At 39.1% G+C, this 25616-nt stretch overlaps 1 long non-coding RNA gene across 19 annotated transcripts in view; it reads right to left on the bottom strand.

The window, feature by feature from the left end:
- LOC126648896 (uncharacterized) overlaps positions 1-25616 on the bottom strand; it is a 286520-nt gene that overhangs the window by 134479 nt on the left and 126425 nt on the right. For 8 of the 19 annotated variants that reach the window (XR_007630923.1, XR_007630910.1, XR_007630906.1 and 5 more), the window contains one exon: positions 2445-2604. The exons of the other annotated variants lie outside the window; for them this stretch is intronic. This is a non-coding gene — a long non-coding RNA (uncharacterized LOC126648896). The remainder of the gene's footprint in view (positions 1-2444; positions 2605-25616) is intronic. 19 annotated transcript variants of the gene reach the window in all.

A 25616-nucleotide genomic window follows, 5' to 3' on the forward strand; every position in this document is an offset into this window, starting at 1 on the left:
ATTTCCATTCATAATGCAAAAAAGGAGTAACACAAACCAGGATGTGAAAAACTACATTTTAAAGCAAAATAAGCCTGTGGAACTTATGACAGGCTGAAAATGTTTAAATTGAACAGCTTTTACTGGAGTTAGCAGCTTGAGTGGCATGAGAAAATTCATGGGAACCTATGGATTTTGATGAATTTCCCCATATAAAATTGGTTTTGAGTAAGCTCTTATGAGAGTGGAATGTTGCATTTTGGCAGAATAAAGAACCTCTGTGTGATATGTACTTCTATGCAATATCATATATAATATAACCAAAATTGTATTTCACATTGCAATATTTTATATTGTCAAAAATGGGAATTTTTGGGGGGCTTATAGTATTTAGAAGTGAAAAATAGACAGAATTCCTTTTCTTTGTAGGATCTGGTAAAGCTTTTTTTTGTTGTTGGTTTTTTTGCCTTCTAGTTGTTTTCTTGGTGAGCAAGCAATCAAGTTTTAAAAGGATAATCTTTTCCCAAACTTTGGCTATAGTTAACAATGCTACTTACAGACAGCAGTTTGAAAAGTTACAATATAATTGATGCAGCATGAAGTGAATCAAGAAGGCAAAGTTGATTTGCAGATATTAACATAATCCACTCCTCCCATTCCAGAGAAGTTCACAATTTTTTCCAGTATGTACTTTTCTTACAGAAAGATACTTCTACCTTCATAGCACGATCCTTCCTTGGATGCACAAATAACAGCTTTTACATCCTGAAAGACACTCTGTAGTCTTCCCTGCTGTCACAGACTGGACATTTGGAGGAGAAAAAGACAAATGCCCAAGTTTTGGGGGTTTTCTGCACAGAAAGCAGTCAGCCAAGAGCAGCCTCCTCACGCAGCTGTTTCTACATATACACAGAGCCAAAGGCATGAATAAACCTTTTAGCTTCCTAATCACATGTAAACACACTCAAATCAGTTCTGTATTAGATTACCGATTCTCATTTATTTTACTGCCTGAAAACATTTGAGAGTGGCTCAGAGCAGATTTTTTTTTTTTAAATTTATTTAATTGTTTGGATAAGCAACATAAAAAGAAAAGGGCAAATAAGCTTGTTCTCTGAGGGGATGAATGCACTACTAGCTTTCCAATGGGGCACTTTGTTTTCTCTCTGCAGCACAAATGCTTGTGCAATTTACAGAATTGCAGAATAAAACCAAAGGCTCAAAAACCACCTTATCTGGGCTCACAGTTAAGCTTTCAGGTGCCCTTTATTAACACAACTGTTTTCCAATTCTGACCATGCACTTGTGAGATGTGAACCAGTTTTGAAAAGCCTCATTTGCCTGTGCACCACCCAGACATAAGTGGTCACATCTGTGATATCTCACTCTCAAAACCAACACTGTAAGAGTTTCTTCTTCTGGTTCAAATAGTCTCTATCTTCAACATGGGCACCAGTGTGTGAAGAAGAAGGGACGGAGGGATATGAAAAAGAAGTCAAAACAGAAAAATACTTAATTAGAGTGTGGTGGGGTTCCTCCCTCAGCATCTCTGCCAGATTCCTACCTGAAGATTACACATCCAGTCAGAAAGCTTGGCATCACATCCCCATATCTCCAGCTGTACTCACATGACATGTAGGTACTGCAGTCATATTTGGCTATTTGCCAGCTAGACACATCAGAGGAGATCCTGTAGGATCTCCTTCCCGACAGCTGTTTTTCAGAAATAGAACCAATGTTAATAATAGAAACAGGCAGATGCAGCATTTGCTCAGCACATCGGAAATGAGGCCACTTGCATTTATGAGCTTACAAATGGATTTAGTTTTCTAATTTCAGTACCTACTTTTGGGGGGGGGAAAGTCTAATTCATCATACAGTTCTCATTTTAACCTCTCTGAAGATGTGCAGATCTTTAATTTTCAGTTCTGTGTATATATATTTTAGAATCTCTCTCTGTCTCTAAATCAGTCAAATGGTCTTCCTGTATATAAATTTAGTATTCCCTGATCAATGTACATGAAAGACCTACCCTACACGTCAGTGCAGCCTCCTACATTTCTCTGTTCTTTTATTCAGCAGTGTTGGGTTTTCACTTTTTTTAATGCAGTCATACTCCTTTGACAGTACATAACTGTCATGGTTCTGTCTCACAGGTTTCTATACATCAGAGACCAGCTTTAAAACTGTTTTGACAGGTTAAAAGCTGGGATTTTTCCAGGGACAGGATGGAGAGAAGCAGGAATATGAGAAGTGAAAAAGAATATTCCTTGACACCCCCTAATCTCCTCAGCACAGATGGCACCGTCGTTTTCAAGTAGCTTCTGTGCACAACAGCTACTGCAAAAGAGTGAAAGTTGGAATGCTGAAAATAGTCTTCTTGGAAGATAAATGCATATCTGCATGTACATCTATCCAATATGCACAACTGTGAACACATGAGCAGACAAATGAGCAAAGCTTACCTTCCCTCTTCGTCCTCCCCCTGTCCATTCACTAAAATTAATTGTTCCCCAAGATGCTCTAGGCCACATTGTTAATTATTGTCTCTCTCTTTTGCACCTGAGGCATCACACTGGTTTAGGAAACAGCCTGCAAACAGATGGAGAGCTGCTGGAGATGAATCTGCAGGTATGTGAAAAAAAAAAATGGATACAGACTTTATGATACTGCAGGCTCAGATGGTCTATTAATTTTCAATAATATTCTGGAAACGAAGAAGGTCTTTACATTTTTTTAGGCTTAATTTGTTTTCAAAAAAGGAGTTACAAGAGCCAATTACTTTTATGATTTCATCACAATCATTTATGCTTAAGGAATATTTATGAGAAAATATTCCAATCATCCCTGCACCAGCCTTGTTGTTTCTTAGATAACTCTACCCGCCGGCAGCCAGCTGTACATGCAGTACGCCTGACGGTACCAAGGCTGGGCATCTTGCAGGCTAGACACAAATGCCAGCTTGAACTGGATGCTGCATGCAGCCTCTTGCCTGCTGCTTTAATGCCACTGGCTCATCCCCAACATCTACCCAAAAAGCCACAGCAGCCTGAGGCAAAGCCATCCCTTATTCGCCCAGCCCGCCTCTATCCCACTTGCATGAGGCAATGTCCTGATGCAATCCCAGCAAAAATATTCCACTCTTTGATACAGCCTGGCAATTAACAAAAAGTCACTGCAGTTGTTGACACCAACTAGTTTTTCATCTTCAGAGGCTGAGGATCAAAGGTAGTATAGCCATAACAACGAGCCAGGTATGTCTCTAATGATGCTCTATGCTGTTCTGTCCTACAGAGGAGGGCTCTGTAAAAACAAAGCAGTTATCCAGACCTACCTAGTATGCCCCATGCCAGCTTCAAAAGAGGTAAAAGGGTTTGCCTTTCGTAAGTACTTCAGTGTGATCATTTTCTGTGTAAATGTACCCAAGAGACATATCTGAAAACCATAAGCTCTTCTAATAGAGCCATCTTACCCTCTTCTAAGCAAAAACTATTGCTGCACATAAGGAAGAGTTGCAATTTCTAAATGGGGAAAAAAGCCTTTCAGACTTGGCTGCAAGTTCAGCTCTGCACATTAGCCAAATTACTTTAGAAAGGCAATGGAAAAGTTATTAATAGATTTATCAGATGGCTATCCAAAGGAATCCAGATCTTTTATCCAAGAAGCAAGAAAAAGTGAGTGAATTATACCATGACCAGGTTCCTGATCCATACAGGAGTGAGGAGCAGAAGGTGATATTTACAATAGAATGGCACCCTTTCTTTTCCAGTGTTGGTATCGTGCATATTTTGTGGAGCAGAGTCTACTTGGTAAAGATTGGTACACAAGTTGTCATGTGTTATACACTATTTGTCATGCTGTTACATGAGTGAATAAAGGCACCCTGGAACTTCAGCACGATGTAATTTCCTCTAGTACCCAAATCCTGTATTTTGAATCCAGCAGAGATTTTCACACTGCCATCACTTCATGAAATTCTTGATACAGAAACAAATAAATGCATAATGCATTGTATATGCTACAACACATTTAGCTCAGATTACTGAATCTACTGTCTCTCACTCTTTTTAAAAGCTCATAAAATATAATAATTAGGACACAAGAGTCAGCCTGCATCATTATCACCAGCACAGCTTAATAAAGAGTATATTGTCGCATGACCTTTGGATTCCTAGTCAAGGATTGGAAATGAAGGATTTTTAATTTGCCTTTCCTCCTGTTCTGCAGATGGTGCAGAATGTGAAAATTTAAAGCCAGTAGGGTTGGATACTTCTCCAGCTCTCTCTCTCTCACTAGAATTGACTCTGTAGAAGCACCATCAAGGCCTCAGGCATTCCATCTGCCCCATGGGTAAGACGTGGAGATAAAGGTGGTTCGTGGTGAACCGGCTTCCCTCTCGGTGCTGCAGAGGAGGAGGTGGGTAACTGGCCAGCAGTGGTGCTTAGCCAGAGCACTGCAGTGCTACAAATAATATTAACATTTGATCTGAAAAGGACAATCTATTTCGGCAGTATTTTAGATTCTTTTCTTTCTGCACTGAATCTTTTATTTTGGACAACAGTTCTTTGGACAAATGCAATTGTCCTTAATGAATTGTTTTTCCCAGCTGTCACTGTCATTGTACAAAAAATTCAGGGTGATTTATCTGACCTGTAGCAGAGGTGTAAGACTAAGACTTTAGCTCTTCTCCATTCCAACAGGAGAGTTTCCTTTGGTAGGAGCAGTTCATTGATGGGGGCTATTGACTACGGATAAGCAAAAAAGAAAGATGCCAGTACTTGTATACTTATCAGACACTTTAAGGTTTGTAGGCTGGGCTCAGAGCAAACTTGTCCAATGGTGATGATATAACACAGACTGCTCCCTGGCTGTCATAGGCCCTAAGATGCTTCTTCCATTTCTGCCTTTTATGAGGGAAAGTGAGAGAAGCTCTATGAAATCAATTCACACTCTCAAAATGGTGCTTTAGTCATGGGTCACATGATTAGCCACATCTGCAAAGCAGTCTATTTGCTAATTACGAAACTCTCACCTCTAAGAACCTAGGCTAAATTTTAGTTTAAACACTTTGCTATATGGAAAAGGCATTGCCATTGCCCACTTAAATGCCAGGCATTGCAATGAACATATGAGAAAAGGAAGGTTTTTTTCTCTGGAGAAAAAAAGGTTGTGGGTGAAAGTTTTGGTCTGTTCTGTACTTCCGGTCTCATTCATATCCCCCCTTACAATTCCAAGATCTTTCTATCCTTCAGATGCATATGGTATGTCTGGTGAGAAACATATTTCAGTCAGACTTTAATTTGGTTACTTTTAACTGACACTTGGTAGAAAAACCTTTTACATTCCCACAAAATAAGATTTTGCCTCTAGCATCAATTATCATTCATCTGGCTATTGAAGAAGCTGACAGATCTGTATTCTCCTTGCTCTTCTTTTTCATGCATCTTGAAAGATATTTGCCTTTGTTACACCTAGTGGCACCTCAACAATCTCCTCACTTCTCAAATATATTTGCTAACAAAGCTTTCAGAACCATCACCTTACTGTTAAAAATCCGGCAATGGCATCCATACAAGTGATCTGATTTAAAATTTTCTTACTGAGTCAGGCAACCTCCCATAAGTTCCTTTTCAAACCTTAGTACTGTGTTGCTAAGTAAGGTGAAAATCTACCCAAGGACTACTTCTGTATGCACGTAAGGCCTGGTACAGTTACATAGGTAAAATATGGTGAGCAATCTTCCAGTTCTGACAACTAAAAATAGCAAGGCTTCAGCTAAAGTTCTGGTATTTACAAAATCTTGGGAGTTGTTAATAGACGTCACAGATTTCTTTGTATGCCTCATATGGATCATATAGGATAACCTTTTATACAAGCCTGCCAATGATTCCTGTGACCTCGCTGAGCTCACCAGAGAACGATCAGTCCAGTGCAGAAAGGACAAAATAGAAAGCAAAAGCAAAATGAAAAAAAAAAAGAAGCACCTAATTTCTCTGTCATAGGAATTAACAAAGCAATCTTTTGGGGGGATGATGTCAGCACAGGCATCCACTCCTAGGAGGGGGAAAGAAGAAAGTGAATGGCAGAGGACAGTGAAATGTTTCAACAGAGAGGGAAGGCTTGCTCTAAACTTCAAACAGGAGACTCTGTTAAAAGGAAAGGAAAAAGTAAGAGCATGAGAAAAGGCTGTAAGGGGTGATGACTGGCTAACATGAAGGAAAAGGAAACCAAGTAGGGAGGATAAAGAGAGCTCCATGAAGAAACAGTTCTGCTGAGGGACCATGTCAAAAGCCAAAACTGGTGCAGCTTTAGCAATGGTACTTCAGTAACAGAGCAGAGAAATCCAACTCAGTGGTAGTCAGGAAAGGACCTAAAGGTACGTAAAGCCTTCACTAAATGGATGCACCATGAGTAAAAATGTAAGGAAAAGAAGAAAATTTGCACTGATCTCTCATAAAAAACAAACTTTTCACAAGTCAGCACAGCCTACATAGCTAAACTACTTACAGTACTTGCATGTAGTGCCTGCACCTGTCAATAAGAGTGATTATTAATTTTCTGTGCATAGGTCATGTAAAAAGTCACATAGTTTCTCTGTGATTTAGTTTCCCATTTGCAAAGCTGCCTCCTCTGCTTCATTAAAGGCAAAGAGGCAATAAATTGACAAGGAAGAATATAAATAAAGAAGGACAAAGCAGATGATTTAATGGCAACATCAGGCTCAGGTCCAGATATAAAAAAAGCATATAAAACAGTAGAGTAGTTAACTGATGTATTTTATAATAAAAATATAAGCCTCTTCCAGAACAAATCTGAAATGGGAATGGGACAATTCAAAATATTAGTATGAAATTAATTTGCTCTCTTTGCTGTAGGCATTCACAGCTTCCCTGTTACCTCCAATCTAGCAAGACTCTTCCCTCTTCTTTACCCTTCCTAATTGTCAAGGTTTAAAGGACACTGAAGAGCACAGAATGGGTTCATTAGAATTGCAAAGTATCACTGCTTACCATTTGCAGCAGGGTACCATTTATCTCTGTTGCCACACCATACTGTGAGGTGGCACCAAAAACCAGATGCAGCATTCCAGAGCTAGGGAATGCTAATCATCCTACATCAGACCCAAACCCATGCGGGATTCAAGGTTAACTGTGGTTGAGAACATCTGTTCATGGCAGTAAATGACTCCCAGAGGCAGTCTGGAGTGGGCTTTATGTTTTTGACATGGCCAGCCTCTTTCTGTTCACCTAGAAGACCTGGGTCAAATTCTTGGCCATTTGTTTTGATCCCTTGCATCTACATAACCACCTCTTCCGTGCCCTTCCTTCAGTGAAGGGCACAACCACCTCTCCTCAGATGCTTTCAATGCCACCAGGATGCCACACACAGTAAATAATGAACAGGACCATGACTTTCTCCACTCAGTTGCAGCAAAGTAACAATACAAATTACAACTCCTGTGCAGACCTCAGCACAGCAGTCTATGCACAAATACCATCTCATAGCTAGCTAAAGGAATCTGTTCAGCCAGTTGCACACGCTTTCCTTAAAGTCATGCTCAGACTGATACTTCAGTTTAGTCTGCCTCAGAAATTTCTAACTTTCCCTGAAGTTTACTTTAAGGGTGTTTCTATTTTACCATCTTTCATACTAAGTACCACACATTATGTCCTGTCCTCTAGCAAAAAATAAGCAGAACTGGAAAAGCTACTCAGCCAGGACTACACTGTGGTGCCAAAGTACAACTAAAGAAGTAACTATGAGGTTGCCAGATAAGAGACTGAGCATTAAGTTACTTTGCATTTGGTCTAAGTCTGTAGTCCTGCTCATATTGAAGTCAACAGCAAGCCTGCAGTTAATTGCAACAAAAGTAGGATGTATTTTAGGGAGCAACCATAAAGAGGTAGGCAGGATTATCTAATGACATATACGTATTTTACTAAATGTGTTACTTGTCAAGCTAATTAGTTACCCTGTAAATGAAAAGGTCAACCCCGCATAATATTTGCATCTCATATTTCTGAGTCAAATTTCCTGTGCATGGTAAGTGGAAAGAAATAGATTCTACTGAAGTTGTGAATGGCTGATAGGAACACTTTGGCAGGCAGAGAAAAATTAGTAAAAAGCTGTTCAAGGCTGATCTGAAGCTAAGAACATGGAATACGTCCATCAGGAAGACACCGATCCCATGGCCACCAGCTCCACATGGTACAATTTGTTTCAAATAGCTCTGCAGCCAAGCAATACATTGAAACTGTCAGTCACACTTTTTTCCCTGCTTCTGCTGCTTTTTGCTAATCCACATATGCAAGCTGAGGAGAGACAAGGCTCATGAAATCACTCCACTGCACCAAGATGGTACTTTTGACCCCAGACTGCCATTCTCTTAAGATTTACCTGACATTCCCTCACTATTGTGTGCACACTTCAGCTATGTGCATATATCCCCCTATTTCCACAGCTGGAGGCCAAATCCATCATAGTACAACTATTCTACACCTGCAGCTCACTAATTTTTCAGCTCTCAGAGCCTTGCACATTTACAGCAGCCCTTTTCTTTTCCAACACCCTTGTCATTTACATATATCTGATGTATGCAAACTTGACACAAAAACAAATGCTTGAAAGGTATTGGCAAAGCTATTAGAAAGAGGTTAAAGAAGACGAAGCAGCAGCTTTTTTTGGGAAATATCAAACAGAAACAAACAGAACATTTCAGGGCAATCAGCAAATTAACCAGGAACTTCGAAATTTTTTTCTTTTTGATGAAACAACCAGCTTTGTGTTTCAGTCCGTAAACATCCTATGCCAGAAGAGGATCTTCAGAGACTCTTTGTCCTTGCTAAAGGGCTTTACTTAATGGGGTGTTACATGAAAAAGCATATCTGTCTTTCAGGAAAATGTGCCCTGCGGGCTCACTGAAACAGTGGCAATATCTAGAGGAAAAGAAAACCAGGATATGAAATATGTCCTGGCTAATGTAAGTTTAAATATATATTAAGTCACTTTGCCAGGACTGAAAACTCTGACATTATAAATTTCCCAACACCCTGTGTTCACTAAGTAGGTGTCAGGGGACCCCACTTCCCTTCAGTGAGGATCCACATCTTCCAGGCAGCAAATTCCTCTGACAAAGGCTTGAGTCTTTGCTTGCAGAAGTTGCCCAAGCCAGCTCTGAACTCACTCTCCACTGCAGGGCAGCCACAGCATCTCAGGGCCTGGGGTGCATCCCCCTGCCTGTGGGCTGACCCTCTGCAGCAGCTCAACAGTGACCGACACACAAGCTGGGAATTTAAAGCCCTTCCAGCTACGTCGCAAAGTATGATTTGCATCATACTTCAAATGACGGATGATTTGAAATACCTGAATTATGTCAGACTATTTCCTTTGTAAGCCAGGATAAGAATTTTGCACCCCACTTAGCTGGCCTATATAAAAGTGGAACAAACTGATTGCTTAAGATACAGCATAAAGTTTAGCTGTTAGCTTGTATTTCAAAACCCTTTATTCCCCATATATTTGAAGCAAAGTTTTTAATTCAGATGTACCTAAAGACACAGTCTCTTTCCTTGGTGCATGTATGAGCTTAGGGCCGGGTAGCCCTAGGAATCAGTTAGTCCATTACAAAGGAAGTGAACATACACTCAAATACAGGCCTTAGAGAAGACTTCTCCTATATGTTTCATGAGGCAGCATTTTCCTGAATCCAAATAGCAATCCTCTACTTACGGTAAAATTTTAAATCTCTCTCTTCCCTTTTTTTGATTTTGACTTGGTTCAAGAGTATCTGTCTTGTATGTAATTCTTTAAATCTACAAGAACTATCCAAAATCCCACAGTATGTACAACTGTAGAATTAATCTGAAAAGGTTTTGGTGTTCAGAAGGAAAACATTTTGTGTCAGTTTTAGCATTTTATGAGCAATGTGGAAATTCCAAGTGTTTAGCTCAAGGGCCTAAGTACTTTTAAGCCCAAATTCCCTTTGAAGCCAGTAACGAACAGTTCCATTTTGTACCTCTTCTACTGGGAGGAAGACTGTTCAGCTCTATGCTGTGCTATTTTCACTGCATCGTTCCCAACTGTTCTCTTCTTGAATTGCTTTTTGTCCTGCACTTTAACATACAGCTTGATGCAGAAAGAGAAAATCTAAACAGTGGTGCAGACTTATTCTTAAAATAAATTCTCCCTTAATCAAAATTGGATGACTAACAAGCATAAAATTATGGCTCTAATACCACATATAATCGTTTATCTCATTGCAAAGAGGCATACATCATTTGCATTGTGTTCCAGTAGTGTTTTATATCCACTTTACCATAATCTAAATGAGCATGCACAACACAGACAAATGGAGATTCTAGCCCATCTTATGCATTTGCCTGGAGAGCATGATGGTGTTTGTTATGGAAGCTTTTAAAAATTGTGTTCCTATAAATAAACATGTTAAAATGTAAAGGCAGTGCAGTGGGCAAGCACACTGCCTGAGCAGTTTTAATTGTGAAATATATTTTCCACAAGGAAGGGATGTTTTGAAAATATTTATTTTTCTGGACAGCAATTTTAATAAAGTATATTTGAAACTTATATGAACTATGGAATAAGTTTGTTGAAGTGAATTTGACCTGTGGATACATCAGCTCAGCATGTGGGTATTGCCAACCACATTTACAGCTCAAACTAGATATTATTTTCTTCTGCCCACTCCTCATTATCTGGGATGTACTTAACAGTCCAAGCCAGAGACTCAGCTTTAAACAACCTTAAAAATATAAAAATGGCAACCACCTAAGTATGTATTTCTTTCCTTGAAATTACTTCTGTAAGAAGCTTTCACTTATCCATCTGCAGCATCCTTCCTATTCCCAAAACCACCACAGCTGCGAAGTTCAATAATGTATAGTCCTTCAGGGAGAGCAAGTATGGCTTCATGTGAACACTATTCACAAAAGTTGATTCCTCTCTCCCATGTATGACTTTACATCTTTTTGTGACCTTGCAGATCTGTGAGAAACTGGCACTTAAAACTCTGACATTTTTATGAGAGACAAGCTGGTCTTATACCTAATTTTAGAGAGCTTTATGTCTTTTTCTCTCTTCATAAGGATAACTCACTAGTCAGAGCTGATCTTAATGTGCAGGAGTATGAAGCTTTATAAGCAGAAAGAAGTGCACGCCAAAGTACATGGTAAAATTCTCTTCTGTATTCTTAAAATCATTTATCTGTGACATATGTGGCATGAAGATGAAAATATGATATGGTCTAAAGGCTTTATTGTTATTTCTGTGCTGTACTGCTTACTGCTCAATTCACCATTTGTACAACATGCTTTTCTGATTCTGCCCACAATCTAAAGCTACCATCCAAAAATCAAAGAAGCAGTACAAACTTGACACAGATTAACCTCAAAAATAAACTATAGCTATAATAAAGAACTGTGAAGTTCTGTCTGGAGATTACTTGCTCAAAGAATGGGAACATACGGAGATGCTAGGAGGATGAATTGAAGATGTCCCTGCTCATTGCATGGGGGTTGGTCTAGATGGCCTTTAAAGGTCCCTTCCCACCCAAACCATTCTATGATTCTGTGAATCTATGATCCTATGAATGATTCTCAACAAAATAAAATGGATAGATGGATAGTCTGCGCAGCACACTAAAACCTTAGGAGTTCAGAAAAGTATAATTCATCTTTTTCCATCAGTCTGTCTTGTATGGATTTAGCACTTAAGAGAATAACTGTATAACATATAGGTTTATGGTATAATTATATTTATATGTGGAAATTAAGTATGTTACATTATTTATCTTGGTAAGCATTGCACAGATCATTCATTACATGTAGGCCCAGCTCTTATTACTGATTGACTTTCAGTGTTCTGCTGCTGGGGGTGGGTTTAATTGCATTCTTCTACTATTTTAAACTTTACTCCTGCTTTCCTATCAGCATCATATTACAATAGTTATTTTACCTTTACACAATGTCTTTTTTCATTCATTCATTTTTTTTTCTTTTTCAAAATTAGCTCTCTTACCAGTAATTGCCCTCTTGTATACCAGAGTGGTGTTCAGCTTTGACCACTAGTTCTGCCTCATTTGTTTCATCTCTTCTTATATGGTGTACTCCTCTAGCTTACATGCTTCATTTTTTCTCTCCTAAATTCATTTAAAATTCTTTTCAGCAGCCCTCAATATTTATCTCAGTGTAGCTTTTCAGAGTAATCGATTTTGTGCATGTCTACATATGACATAGTTTCAAGAGGCTCTTATGTCCCGCCAAAACAAGCTCTTTAGTTTGCTTTTCTCTGGCTATTCAGCACTATCCACACAGAAATATTGCTCATTCATCAAGTTGGATTGCCTGGTCAACAGTGATTGTTCTTTGTGCATTACACATTCCATTGAATTCTCTCTCCAACTTTTTCTCAAAAATACAGAAATACCCCTTCCTGTCTTTTGATTTTTCCCTAGCCATTAACAAGATGGGGGGGGGGGGGATAAAAAAATATATATTATAAAGGCTTTTCTTATTTAACCTTAATGATTTCTCTAGAATTTGTGAATGTTATTCATCTAGATCAGGTGCCTTGTCAAAATTTAATGGTTTCATATACTTAACTGTGTGGTCTAGCACAATCATAAAGCCTTTAGTGCCTTCTGTGGGAAAATATATTCCCATCTTCCAGATGTGACCTTCAGCTTTTTTCAGAAATGCCTATACTATGGAAGTGAAAACACAATTACTTCTCTGAAATACACTCTTTATTAACAATAGTTCTTATTCATGTTGCTTTATGACCTTACAAGCTAGATTTGACAGATAACTCTGCATATATTCTATGCTTTTAAAACCATTTCTTTTTATCATATTAATGTCATTAATTAGCATTATTACAACATTAAAGTCTAAATTTTGCTTATCATCAATTTATCATCAATATCTTCAGCCTTCCTTGCAGCTACAAGAGCTCTCCCTTTTCCATGTGATGCATTTTCATCCTCCATAAGTAATTTTATTGAACTTGAGGTAAACTCTGCGTTATCTTGTCCAACCAATCCAGCTTACACTTCACATTCACATCCTTTTCACATACATTAGTGTGTACTTTCATAGCTTTTACCTTCTGCAACAGACCATTGTACAGAACAGAACCATCTGCAGCCACCCATAATGACACACAGAGAAAGGGGAAATTCTAAATCTGCTTCACACTACCAGACTTGTGCATGTGATGTTGGGAGTTATAAGATGAAGGCAAAAGTTTGCAGACCTGGTAGCGCTGCCAGTGGTGCAGAGGGCAGGAGAAAGAGGATGCATAACATACATGCCCTGCTCAGCCTGTTCATTCATGTAGTGCCCCCACAAGTGTGAAATTCTGTACTGTAGGTAGAGCTTGGGCCACTGTATATATATGCATGATACTGCACACATGAGAAAACTTGTACACTTCAGGTCTTTTCCACACTGCTCAGGTATGAAGCAAGAGTCTGGTGCTCTCTCTAACGTGGGCCTGTTGATAGGTCCTGCGTTATTAGTTTTATATCATTTTGCTAAATGTTCCCTGATAAATGTTTCATGGATATGCACAAAAAGAGAATCTGGTGTATATACAAATCTGTGTGGTGTACAGGGGTTGGAGAAACTAACTACACTACCAACGACAATTAAAGTCATCAAAACACACAAGGAGACAATGGTTATTATGAAAGTCCTACAGCGACACATCACAGCACAAGGCAAGCATTTGACTATTTTAACTAAAATACATAAATACATATTTTTATATATGCTAGGTAACTATCTTTGCATGGCTTTCTCCACAATTAGATCATTACTTGAGGAGTAGCAAGTCCTTGTTTAAGAATGCTGCATCGCAAGATTGTTCTTTCCAAGTACTGCCATTCAGTAACTCTATGCCCATTTGCACTGTTCCCACTTGCACTCCCCATCAGTTCATGCTTATCACCCTCCTTGTGTGACTTTTACTGCTATTGTGCCTTTCATCTGCAGATCACTTCCCTTTCATGTACTTTCATCACATTCTTCCTTAGAATAATATTTCCCTTTATTGCTTCTATATCTCAAGCTTGCAGCTCTCCCCACCTGCTTTGTGTGCTGGTGTTGGTTGAGGTAGAGTTACTTTTCTGCACATGGGCAAGTATGGGACTATGTTCGGGATTTTTGTTGAACACAGGGTTGCTAATATTGACATGTTTTCGTTATTGCTGAGCAGGGCTTACACAGAGGCAAGGCGTTTTCTGCTTTTCATACTGGCTCGCTGGTGCATGGAAAGTTGGGAGGAGACACCACTGGGACAGGTGACCCCAGCTGAGCAAAGGGATATTCCATATCATATGACATCCTGCTCAGTATATGAAGCTGGGGAGAGGAAGGAGGAAGGGGGGACATTCGGAGTGATGGTGTTTGTCTTCCCACGTCACTGTTATGCTTGATGGGGCTCTGCTCTCTTGGAGGTGGCTGAACTCCTGCCTGCTCATGGGAAACAGAGAATTAATTCCCTGTGTTGCTTTGATTTTATATGTGGCTTTTGCTTTACCTATTTAACTGTCTTTACCTCAACCCATAAATTTTCTCACTTTTACCCTCCTCATTCTCTGCCTGATCCTGCTAGTGGGGGAGTGAGAGCAGCTGTGTGGTGCTTGGTTGATGGATGGGGTTAAACCATGACACTTTGTCTAACTGGCTCTTAAAACCTTTTTCACAATGAAGTAACTAATTAAATTATTTTGATCAGTTCTCAAAATTTTCCCAAGGAAATGCATAATGCATAGGTTTGCATTATAATTTTCTTAGGAATTTCATTTAGGTCATTTTGGAGCATTTTTGCATTCATTGGGACAGAGCTAAAGAAGCAAGATTGGCTCTACAGGGACACTGTCTGGGGAAACTGTTCCCAAATGGTCCCATATCTCAGTCTCTGACTAAGTAATAGAATATAACTAAATTGTTCCTGAAGCAGAGACTAGAGTCTTCCAAACCCATAGAAGTGATCTAAGTACTATACTGCAAAATCAGGGTTACACTTACCCCTATTCCCTAGCTCATTGAATCTTTAAATCTTTTATACAGTCTGCCATATCTTCCAGGGCAGAGTTTGAAAGCAGTTGTCCTCTCCAGCAGCCTATGTGCTGGGGAACTTTCCAGGTCAGATTGTGCTTGTACTAGCAGAAAAAAAGACTGTAACGAGATGTCCTCTTGCAAAGTAGCTGAGGAGGAGGTGAGAGGAATCACCACCTACTTCTCTGGTTCCCTTTTAAAAGAAAAGATTGATTCTTCTATGTGTTTTTCTGTGAAGAAGAGGATTAAGTTCCTACTTTCATGGCTGTAAATCATGTGTGGAAAGAAAAGCATGAAGAGAAACGCACAGTTAAGCACTTAAGCCTCCGAGAGGGTGGGGATTTAGAACATGAGTAAGTCCTCAGGGCTTTGCTATTGCTACCTCAGATGGCTCCCTGCTGAGGGTCGTGCATAACACTGTGAATCATACATCCTTTCCTTGCCATTGTATAGGAAATTCATGACTCTGACTCAAGGCTACAGATTCTGCCATGAGCCTCCAAAAATTATATAGTATCAAAGTCCTTGCTTGACCAAAACTTAAATGTCTATAACTTTTCAATAACTTGATTACTTCTTTTACACATATAACACACTATGTTTCTGATCATTCAGATATGATACATTTCAGCACCTGGAACAGACCATGATATACATGCAGGTATATGCATATCAGCACTGTCAGGAGGCATACTGATGTACTGGATTTAATTCCTTGGTACCAGCAGGCACCAAACTCAGTAGGTGCTGACACTATTGATGTGTGCCTTCCCTTCCACTCTTGTGCCTTACCATCCCATGTATGACATGTCACCGTTTATGCCTCGACCTATTCTCTGCTTTCATGGCCTTGCTATAGCTCTGAATTTCTCTTCTTCTCATCCACTGCCCCCTCACTGCAGCCAGTCTAGTTGTGTGATCCCACTGACTATGGACGGCAAGAGCACGGATTCATCACGACAATCAATATGATTAGGTAATGAATCGTTTATTAAGACACACAGCACACATTTTATACACTTCTTGTACCCTCATGGGTGCAGGATTAAAGTCTGGGGATTGGATAGCTCAGTCTGTCCATGAGTCCGTGTTTCATATTCATTGGACAAGATGTAGGTTCGATGTTTTTGCACCTGGATACCAGCTCCCACCGTAGGTTCTCACAACATGGAATAGTTGTTGATTGTAAACTAATTCTATTCTCATGGGAAGCCTGTTCAAGCTAATTATAAACTAATTCCTTCTCATGGGAAGTTAGCCTAAGTTTACAACTGCCAACTGTAAACCAAGTGTTCTTCCCAAGGGAAGCCTGAGGCTTCTCTCACAGCTGGTAATATGGGTTGTTCACCAGGCCTCTATTTTCCTGCAAATACTCCCAGCAGATAGAGCTGGGGACAGGGGAAAGGAGCAGGGCAGAGCTGCTGGATGCATGAGAACACTTGGAGTTGTAGAGAACAGCCTATTGTACAGGGTCTGTATTTCAGAAGGAGTGGAGGGAAGTGGAAAGTTTCAAGGTTCCTGACATACTTATGCTGCAACTTGCAACATGATTTACAGGTCCCCTTCTTGTCTCCCTAGTCAGATGCACCATCAGCTCCATAGTCAGCAAGACAGAGTGAGACATTAAATCCCTGCCTTCCACAGTCCCTCAAAACCTCAGAGAAGCTTTGTCCCAAAGCCAAACAGAGTAACTGTCAGCTGGGGTGATTTCCTCATGCACTGAGGGAGTCAGTCCTGCTGTGGGCCAAATACTGGTCCTGAACCACCTATGATGAAACCATCCAGATCTAAACTTTGGCAAACTGTGCTAATAAAGTTATTGAGTGATCACGACCATCTTCTGTTAACCTCTGTTCACATTTCACTCACTAAAAAGGGAAATTTTAGCTCCTGAAGCAGGCATTCTAAGTGAAACTGTGACCCAAAAAGATCATATAAATGGGACAGAAAAAATTCTGTCATCTCTTTATGCTTTTGATTATTTTTGACATTGTATAATGTTAAGTTATAAATAGAAAGCATTTTAAAAATGTCATAATATCCTGAGTCTAGTAAGAAAATACCAGAGCTGGAAAATATGCTTAAGAAATCAAGATTACATAGCAAACTTAAGATGATGAATTAAACTGGGCTTCGCTGCAATGGAACTTAACTGTTACAAAAAATGTGAACTGTGAGCTCAAGCTGGAAGCTACAATTGAAATGTAAACATTCCTTACTGAAAGCAAGATGCCGCATTAATAACAGCAACCACAAAAGCTGAAGACTTGTGGCATTACTGAACAGAGCAGTGATGCTTTTTACCCTTTCAAGTGGATCTAATTCAGATGATGTCCCCCAGCTAACCCAAATGTTCAAAGTCCTTGTACTTGACCCTCCAGCAAAACATGAATTTGTTTTGGAATATTCTAGCCGAATTGATTTCTTTTTCTCTTGTCTTTCTATCTCACATATAAACTATTTTCATCTAGTTTCACGTTTTCTGTGTCTTAGCTCTGTGCAGGTAAAAGTACTGGTACTGCTGAATACACAAGTTTCCCTAATTCTCATAAATTATATAAGAATATTTACTGCAAATCAGAACAAATTCTTTCTTTCTTGCTTGGACCTAAAGCAAAGAACAATTTCTGCTTTGATTTGTAGAGAAAACTTTGCTAATTATATCAACAGCCACAAATTCACCCCAGACTATGTGGAGCAGCATTTGGCCTCTAGAATGTACGTGCCTGAGAGTATTTCATGGCCTCAGCACCCCTCTGCATCACCCTTCCTGGAGGTCCTGGAGGCAGCAACCACTGACCCCTCTGGAGGCTGAGGGTGGCCACGCAGAGTTGCAAACCTTGCTAAAATTGTTTTTTACTAGTAATGAAGCATAACTGAAGTTATGTTAATAAAACTATGCTAATAACATATCTGCTGGTGTAACTCCGGTGAAAATTTCAGTGAGTGAGATTAATAAAAATTAGAGTCTAGACATAGTAAATAAAATGGTTTGGAAGTATGTCAGAAATGAATACATGAAGCAGAAAAAAAATACATCTAACTAAGACAATTTCTGTGGACCTTTGCCCAAAATGACATTTCTTCCATTAGTCCATCCCATTCAAACAGTCCCTGGTTTAGACAAATAAAGTAACCAATGAAGACTCAATGAAAAACATCTCTTTTCTGTCTAGAACCTTAGCTTAACAATGAAGTGAAGCTAACATTGTTTAACAATGCTAATTGTTTAACAATGAAGTGAAGCTAAGACTTTGGGTAATTAAAGGTGACTAGTCAGAAAGGAAACCACTAACAAACAGCAATTGGGATCAATGTAATGGGACAGTCAAAGCTGCAGAAGGGTAAGGTGTGTCACACTGCCACTGCCCCACTGTGGAATGAACAAGGCAAGTGGAGTGTCTTAAAAATTCTACAGCTAAGAACACAGGTGTTGGGGTTTTTTCACCAGATCCAATAAATGCATGATGGAAACAGAACACTCTTTGAAGAGTGATCTGTCTACTTTAAAGCTGTCTTCTAAGGTAGGTCATTTTTCTTCCAAATGTGGCTGATCTGTCCCACATGCACACAAATTCTTCTCATTTCTGCTTTGCCACAGTGTAAAAATGGAAAACTGACTTCTTTTTGATCAAGAAAATTACAATCAAAATTATTTTAATCCAGCTCCTATACATAGCATTGACCCTTTTATTTTGTCTCAACGAATAAAAAATATGAACTGAGACTGAGCTCAGTGCTGAGCTTCTGAAAAAGATGCTGGGTATTCCTTTTCACTTTTAATCTGTGAATTATGGACCATCTAATTGCCTGGGAGCAACTGAAGATCTTAAATTATAAACAGTGAGTTATCTTCTTGCTTTTGTTAAACATACAAAAAAAAAAAAGTAGACAGCTTTTGGAGATAATAAATAACATAAGCAGTGAGAAGTCTATATAAATTGACATTGATATTTCTTTTTTTTTTTCCTTTGTCAGTTTTTAAATTAACATTTCCTAGACTTGATTGCATTAATTCAGTTTTAGAAAAGAATGTTGGATGTGCCTCCATATGTATGTACAAAACTGCAATCATCAGAAGTTATGGGAAAGTTGTGTGTACCTACCTACAGAGAAGGTGAATTCCCACAACTCCAAAATCCTTAGATGCATATAAAAAGGGTCATTTTACTAAATTTTTAGGAAAAAATAAATAAATGTCCTGTCACAATATGTATTTCTGCACCCAGAGACATTCCCCTTTTGAAGACTTTTAGCATCTGTAACAAGTAATATTTATAACGAGTGAAAAGTAGGTCTTGAGAAAATCAAGCTGACATTTAGAGAGCTACATTTGGTGCAACTCAAATTTACTGCAGCTGCAGTATAAATAATCTGAGTACTGCCAAAGATGAGCTACTTACGTCTGTATACACACAGAACAATTTAAATTTCTCCACATTTAATTTCAAATAAAGGACGGTTTTACGGCTGATCAGTGCAGTACCCATGATCTCAAGCGTGACAAAGCCATGAAATCTGAAGGAACTTCCATCACAAATAGCCTAAGAACACACTAATTTCTTCAAAACTACTCCACAGCCCTCTCTACTGAATCCAGGCATAATGTGAGAATTTGTTATAATTCCTCCTTAATTACATTGAAAGCCATTTGCAGACAAAATTTTTAGAAAGTTAAATATTCAGTGCTCTCTACAGTGATTTATATTTTTGATAGTGCTGCATAGAGGGGGCTGGGGCAATACAGGCAAAGATATGACTGGAATTTTAGGACCAATTATTGCTACAGAAAATACCTCTGTGCTAGCTTTTCACCAGGCACTGAACAGCAAGGTATCTCTACCGATCACAGTAGAAAAGATGGGGCACAAGAGCCCACAGACGCTCAGCTCCTCCATGGGTTTGGAAGGGTTATGGACCAGCACTGTGACCACCTCAGGAATGGTATGGGAGTTATTCTGGCTCAGTGTGACACGGGGAGGAGGAAAATGAAACATTTGGGACTCTGTTGGGTCAAGCTGGTATTGGAATAATAGGGTACACAGGATTTAAGGAGGGATCTTGCCTTAAGTTTTCCATTTGAACTCAGTTTTTTTACTATCTCAAAGTCAGTTTATGGACCGTGGACTTTAAGGGAACATTTATGCTATTACAAGTTAGGGTATAAGGGAAACAACAGAGTGCTGATTCTTTTTAAAAAATGGCATTGTGTACATCCGTGTTTGCCTTATCCACATTTCAGTGTTGTCTCACAAACAGTATGAGCTGTGGTAAGCTGGTGGAAATGAAAACAGAGAACTCTGCTGACAATCCTTTATTAAGATGTGGCTTCTCATAATAAAAGTCAAGTTCCTATTTCCAAGCTTTAAATTTATATCATTCAGATGGCATTTTCAGGTATCTTTGTCCCTCTTCCACTTTTTTTTCTTTTGCACAATTTCAAAACTCTTAGACTTTCCTTATCACTTTAATCACATATGAATAACATCCAGATTGCTGTAATGTATTGGGTTTCATTGTGAATTATTTTGAATATTTCAAGAAATACTGGGTATGCTTGAAAGTGTTCCAGAATCTTTTTTTAAATAGGCATGTGTTAATGTTTAATAGCCTTTTTCCTGAAATCTGTAATTTTTAATTAATTAACTCCCTTTGAAATCTTTGAATCATCTCATGAAGGAATAGAAAGTCTATGTTAGATTTAGGAGACTAACCATGCAATCAAAGAACAATTTAATTCATATTCAGTGTGATCTCTACAGAAACAGAGTCAGACTTTAAAGTATTCACTGCAACCTTTCCATGAACATTTTTACTTCTCAAGATAAATGACTCACTCACCCAGCAACATCATTGGTTTTGCAGGAATGTCAGCATCTAAAACCAAGCCACTCCAAACCTTGTAAATTTAGTAGTTGAAGCTACAATTAAGAGTAATGTCTGACAGATTTAGGGAAAAATATGAAGTTATATTACACAAATGCCCTTAACCTTGTCCAGCAGAGATGATATTTAATAACTACATTTAAATATCTTATCCTATTAGGATCAATTGGATTTTTTAAAAAAATGTGTTTCTTCCTTTTGACATGCTACAGAGAAGAGTTATAGTTGCTAAAGTACCATACCTATACATTCCTTCTGCTGCTCAGAACAACAGCTGCACATACCTGTGGGCATAATTTTGCAGCTAGGACATTAACCAATATATCTGTCAGTCAGGAAGACATATAAATGACTTAAGTTGCATCTGTAATTGAATGTGCCTAAAAAGTGGGGGCTAAAAACACCACAGAAAGCAATTTAAAAATCTATTCCTTCTGGCAGGTCTGACATGACTCTGATCTCTTGTGTCATATGACAATACTGTCACTGGCACAATTGTTCTGAACTTGAAGGGGCTGTTCTTGACTGACACCGTTGGGGAAGTCAGAATCAGGCCCAGAGATGCTCAGGTCACCAGATGGATTCCACGAGGTGTGATGGCTTGGCCTGTCTCATTCCCAATAGCCTTTGTTGAACCCATAGCCAATGGCAGTGTCCTTGGAAAATGAGCTTCACTCTTCAGGTGCCTGTGAACTCACACATGCAACACTGTGATCCCTTGCTGGAAATCAGCTGAGGATGGTTATGTGCCTATGGTGCAGGAAGCAGAACATCATCTCCTCTACGTGGAAATGAAGAGGAAGAGTAATCCAAGGTCTGAACAGGGTCTGTGGCCTCAGGGCTGATCTTGTATTGCGTTGGTCCATCAGATTTGCTCCTCTTCTGAGAGGGCTGCAGATCCCAACATTAGTCTTGTTCAGAAGTACACAGAATGGAATATGAACAGTGGAGAGAAACCTTTTGTGTGCTTTACTTGTTTGTTTGTTTGTTCATTTAAGGGACAGTTATCCTCTTATTCTGTTTCTACACAGCTGAAAAAAATACAGAATCATAGAATAGTTTGGGTTGGAAGGGACCTGGTTTGAATTGCCTACAGCTCTGTAACATCTTGAAACAATGCATTCAGCTGCTACAACTAGAGCCAAAGGGAGACATAAAAAGACAGATGCTATATGGTACTCATTCTATTTGAGATAGAGACTGTCAGATATACAGATGACTGAAGCAAAGACTCTTGAGTTGCTCTGCCTTTCTGGCCTTAGAAAATGTCAAACTGGCTGATTTCTGCTGCATTATGCTAAGTAACATAATTAAAGCAGCCCTCTTCTGTCATACTGTAAATGTGTTAATATCTTCTCTGTTATTCAGTGTGAGATAGGTGTATCTCTGAGGTGCAGGAAGCCATATTTTAAAGGTGGGATAATCTTTAATGTTGGGGGAAGAAAACTACTTGCTTAAGATAGTAAATTACATCTGCATCACAGTCACAGCTGCTTATTGACTTCCCTCTGCACGTTGGCTACCTATAACTAGGGCAGAAGAGGAACTTCTACACTCCTAACACCAGCAATACACTGTCCAAATAAGCACATCTTCTAATGTAGCACAGTTGGGCTTATGTCAGCTCATCTTCTGCATCCTTATCAGTCATTCCTAACCAACTTTCTCATCATAACTACTTCTTCCTATCAGTTCTGGTTGCTGAAACATTATGGCCCACAGGCAAACAACTTAAATTTTTTAGTTCATAATTTCATGCATTTCTAATTTATTGTCTCACTTTAAATTTCCATTAAAATGAAAATAGAAGAGGAGAAAAAAACAAGCCCTTTGCATGCTTATTCACTAAGCAACTTTCTTAGGTTCTTAGAGGTCTAATTATGATATGAAAACACAATTTCCAACTTTGCAGATGATACTAAATTGGAAGAGAATAAAAACAAATGAGGAATAATTAGGTAGTGCAGCCAGATATAAAAGAATTTAGATCATTTTATATTTCAGGAATAATAGATGGCAAATGCAGGGCTATGCAAATAAATTGAGAATAATTAGCCTCACAGTGTGGCATAAAAAGTGGGACCCTTTTTAGAAAGACGAGAGGCTGCAACATGCTGAGTGAAATAAATTCTGAACTCAGAATGCAAAATTCACATCTAAGATTCCCTTACTTATGCGACTTGCTCACGGTCTCAGTGGTACTCCCCTAGAAATAAGAAAGCACTCAGTGTCAGCAAGAAAATCACCACCTGGCCTCAGGGGAAGGAATGGCTATATGGTATAGTCTAAGAAGAGCAATTTCTTCCACAGTTATTACACAGGACTGTTTTGCCCAATTGGACCACAGGCTGCATTCAGTCTGCAGGACGCCTCTGCTCAAACCAATGTCTTTCTTCAGGGGCAAAAAGAAAAAGAGTGGGGAGAGTATACCAGGGGCTCATTTTGTTTGCTCTGCTCGAGTGCTCCTGCAGAAGAGTCACCTGACTCTGACTGCAGCAGAAATGGACTGCTGGTTTGGAAAGAGCTCTAGGCTGATCAGGAACAGTAATTTTTCATATCCTTACATTATGTTTTGTTCCTTAATGTATTCAGGCCTGAAGTTAGAAAGAGGCTTCCAACGGTTGAGCTGGGAGGTTCCAAGAGAGCTGTCATTGGGAACAGTGGTGGGAAGACACCTTGCTGATTTTAAAATGTTGCTTCATGAACCATGACAGATTAGACGCTGAGATAGCAAGGATGGCAAGGGACATCACCCTAAGAGATCACCATGGTTTCCTGTGCTGCTGCTGCTGCTTTCCGCTCTATATACTGCTGCCTATTTCTCTGCTCTTGACTGAAACACAGCCTGTCAAAAATGCACTCCCTCTTCTGCATATATCAGCACATTAATTTTCAGCTATGTCATATTGGAGGTTCTTCTGTATCAACCCAAGAAAAAATAGCCCTTTTTTTTTTCCCTTGAAGAGATGAAGGTTTGTTCAGGAAACTGATTTTTTTTTTCTTGAGAGTTGTCTGTTCATTTGGAATGTAGGAAAAGAGGGAAAATTGACAAACACATGAGGGAATTAAGGTTATTTCTGGTGAGTCAGTACTGCAAGAGATTACTGACTGCAGAATATTTCCACTGAAAATAGAATTAAATAGACCTCTTTAGAATAATGAGGTCTAAAATCCATCATTAGTCCATGGTATTTGAAAAGTATTAAGTTGATCTATTTGCCCATCTAGAGCTGTTTTTATGGGGGTGAAGATTTACCTGCACAGGTCACATGGTAAAATTTTAGCTTGTTTAACAGTAGCAAAATAGTGACAAAAGCTTCCTTGTTAAGGCATTTATACATTTCTTTCTAGCCATGTTTTCCATGGAATAGGTCTGAATTATTAGCCATCTTTCAAAGTATGCAAATGAAAGGATTTTCAAATCTTTCAAATGCAACAAAATGCATTTCAGCATTGAACGCCTGCGTAATTTATGGCAGAGTGCACACAATTTCTGTGTATGGCTATACCTAACACGGGTGGCTCATTTCACATTTGAAATTCAATTCTACCAGCTAACTAATTGATTCGCTTTCATAAACACTCTAAAATTGTAATAAGAACAATGCCTTGCTGTAAGATATTGTCTTGGGGCTGTACCAAAAATAGCTATGAATATTTACTTTCAACAAAAGCCAGTGGGACCAACAGCAAATAATGAAAACATAGTGATTTATAATTTCTTTTTATAATCCCTATTGTTACATGAGACTCAGCAAAATTTTAAATCCTTTAAACCATCTCCTTAAAATACAATTTCTGTTATTCAATCTCAGCTTTCCGTTCAGTGCCTCCTTCCCCTCCTCCCTCCCAACAGCCATCCCTGTGCTGGGATTCCTTTGGTTCTGCCTCAGGATGTGAGGCAGTGAACAAGCTTCAAACACAGGCTTTGATAGCCACCATGTCCGTGATCCTTCACCAGAAGAGTTGAATTTGGATGTTTTTAGGGAAGGTGGGACATAGTTTGATTTCAGAAAGAAAGACAAATCATTCAAAAACCTTGAATATATATTCTGAAGTCACTGTAGAGCAAAGGTCTGGTTTAAAACAAGCTAAGACTGTGGCAATGTCCTTGGGAAGTGCTGCTGAGGACTGCAGCAGTTCAGTTCCACAATTCTTGTTAGGTCAAGTACAGCTGCTTAATCAGTTGTATCCCCTGATCTCTGACAAAATTTCCTGGGAGCAAATATCCTTTCAATGATCAAGTTATATGACACAGAGAATATAGGAAAGTACGTCCCACAGGAAAATGCATCTGAATGAATTCCAAGATGTGTGACAGTGGTACAAACCTCTGGATGACAAGAAACCCCTTTAGCAAAAGTGCCAGAGCCTTTCCACCTATCCTTCCCCATCCTTCCCACGCACAGACTGTGGTGAAAAAAAAGCACCAAATCTATTATGGGAAAAGGAACTATATTGAGGGACAGGTGAGAGTTAGGGTGCTCTCAACAGGGGACTGACAGGTAAGTTCTAGAGCATCAACAGATCCAGGACAAAACAATTTTTAAATGGTTCATCCACTGGCAGCAGTATGCAAAGCATTTATTTTCAGAAACTGGAGCCCAGTTCATGAGTACAAGGATGCACATGCCTTTGGCACATGTTTACATTTCAGAATCGCAACAGGAAGCA

The sequence above is a fragment of the Myiozetetes cayanensis genome, unplaced genomic scaffold (genome assembly GCF_022539395.1).
Source record: "Myiozetetes cayanensis isolate MyiCay16 unplaced genomic scaffold, myiCay2020 scf5-8, whole genome shotgun sequence".
Taxonomy (NCBI): domain Eukaryota; kingdom Metazoa; phylum Chordata; class Aves; order Passeriformes; family Tyrannidae; genus Myiozetetes; species Myiozetetes cayanensis.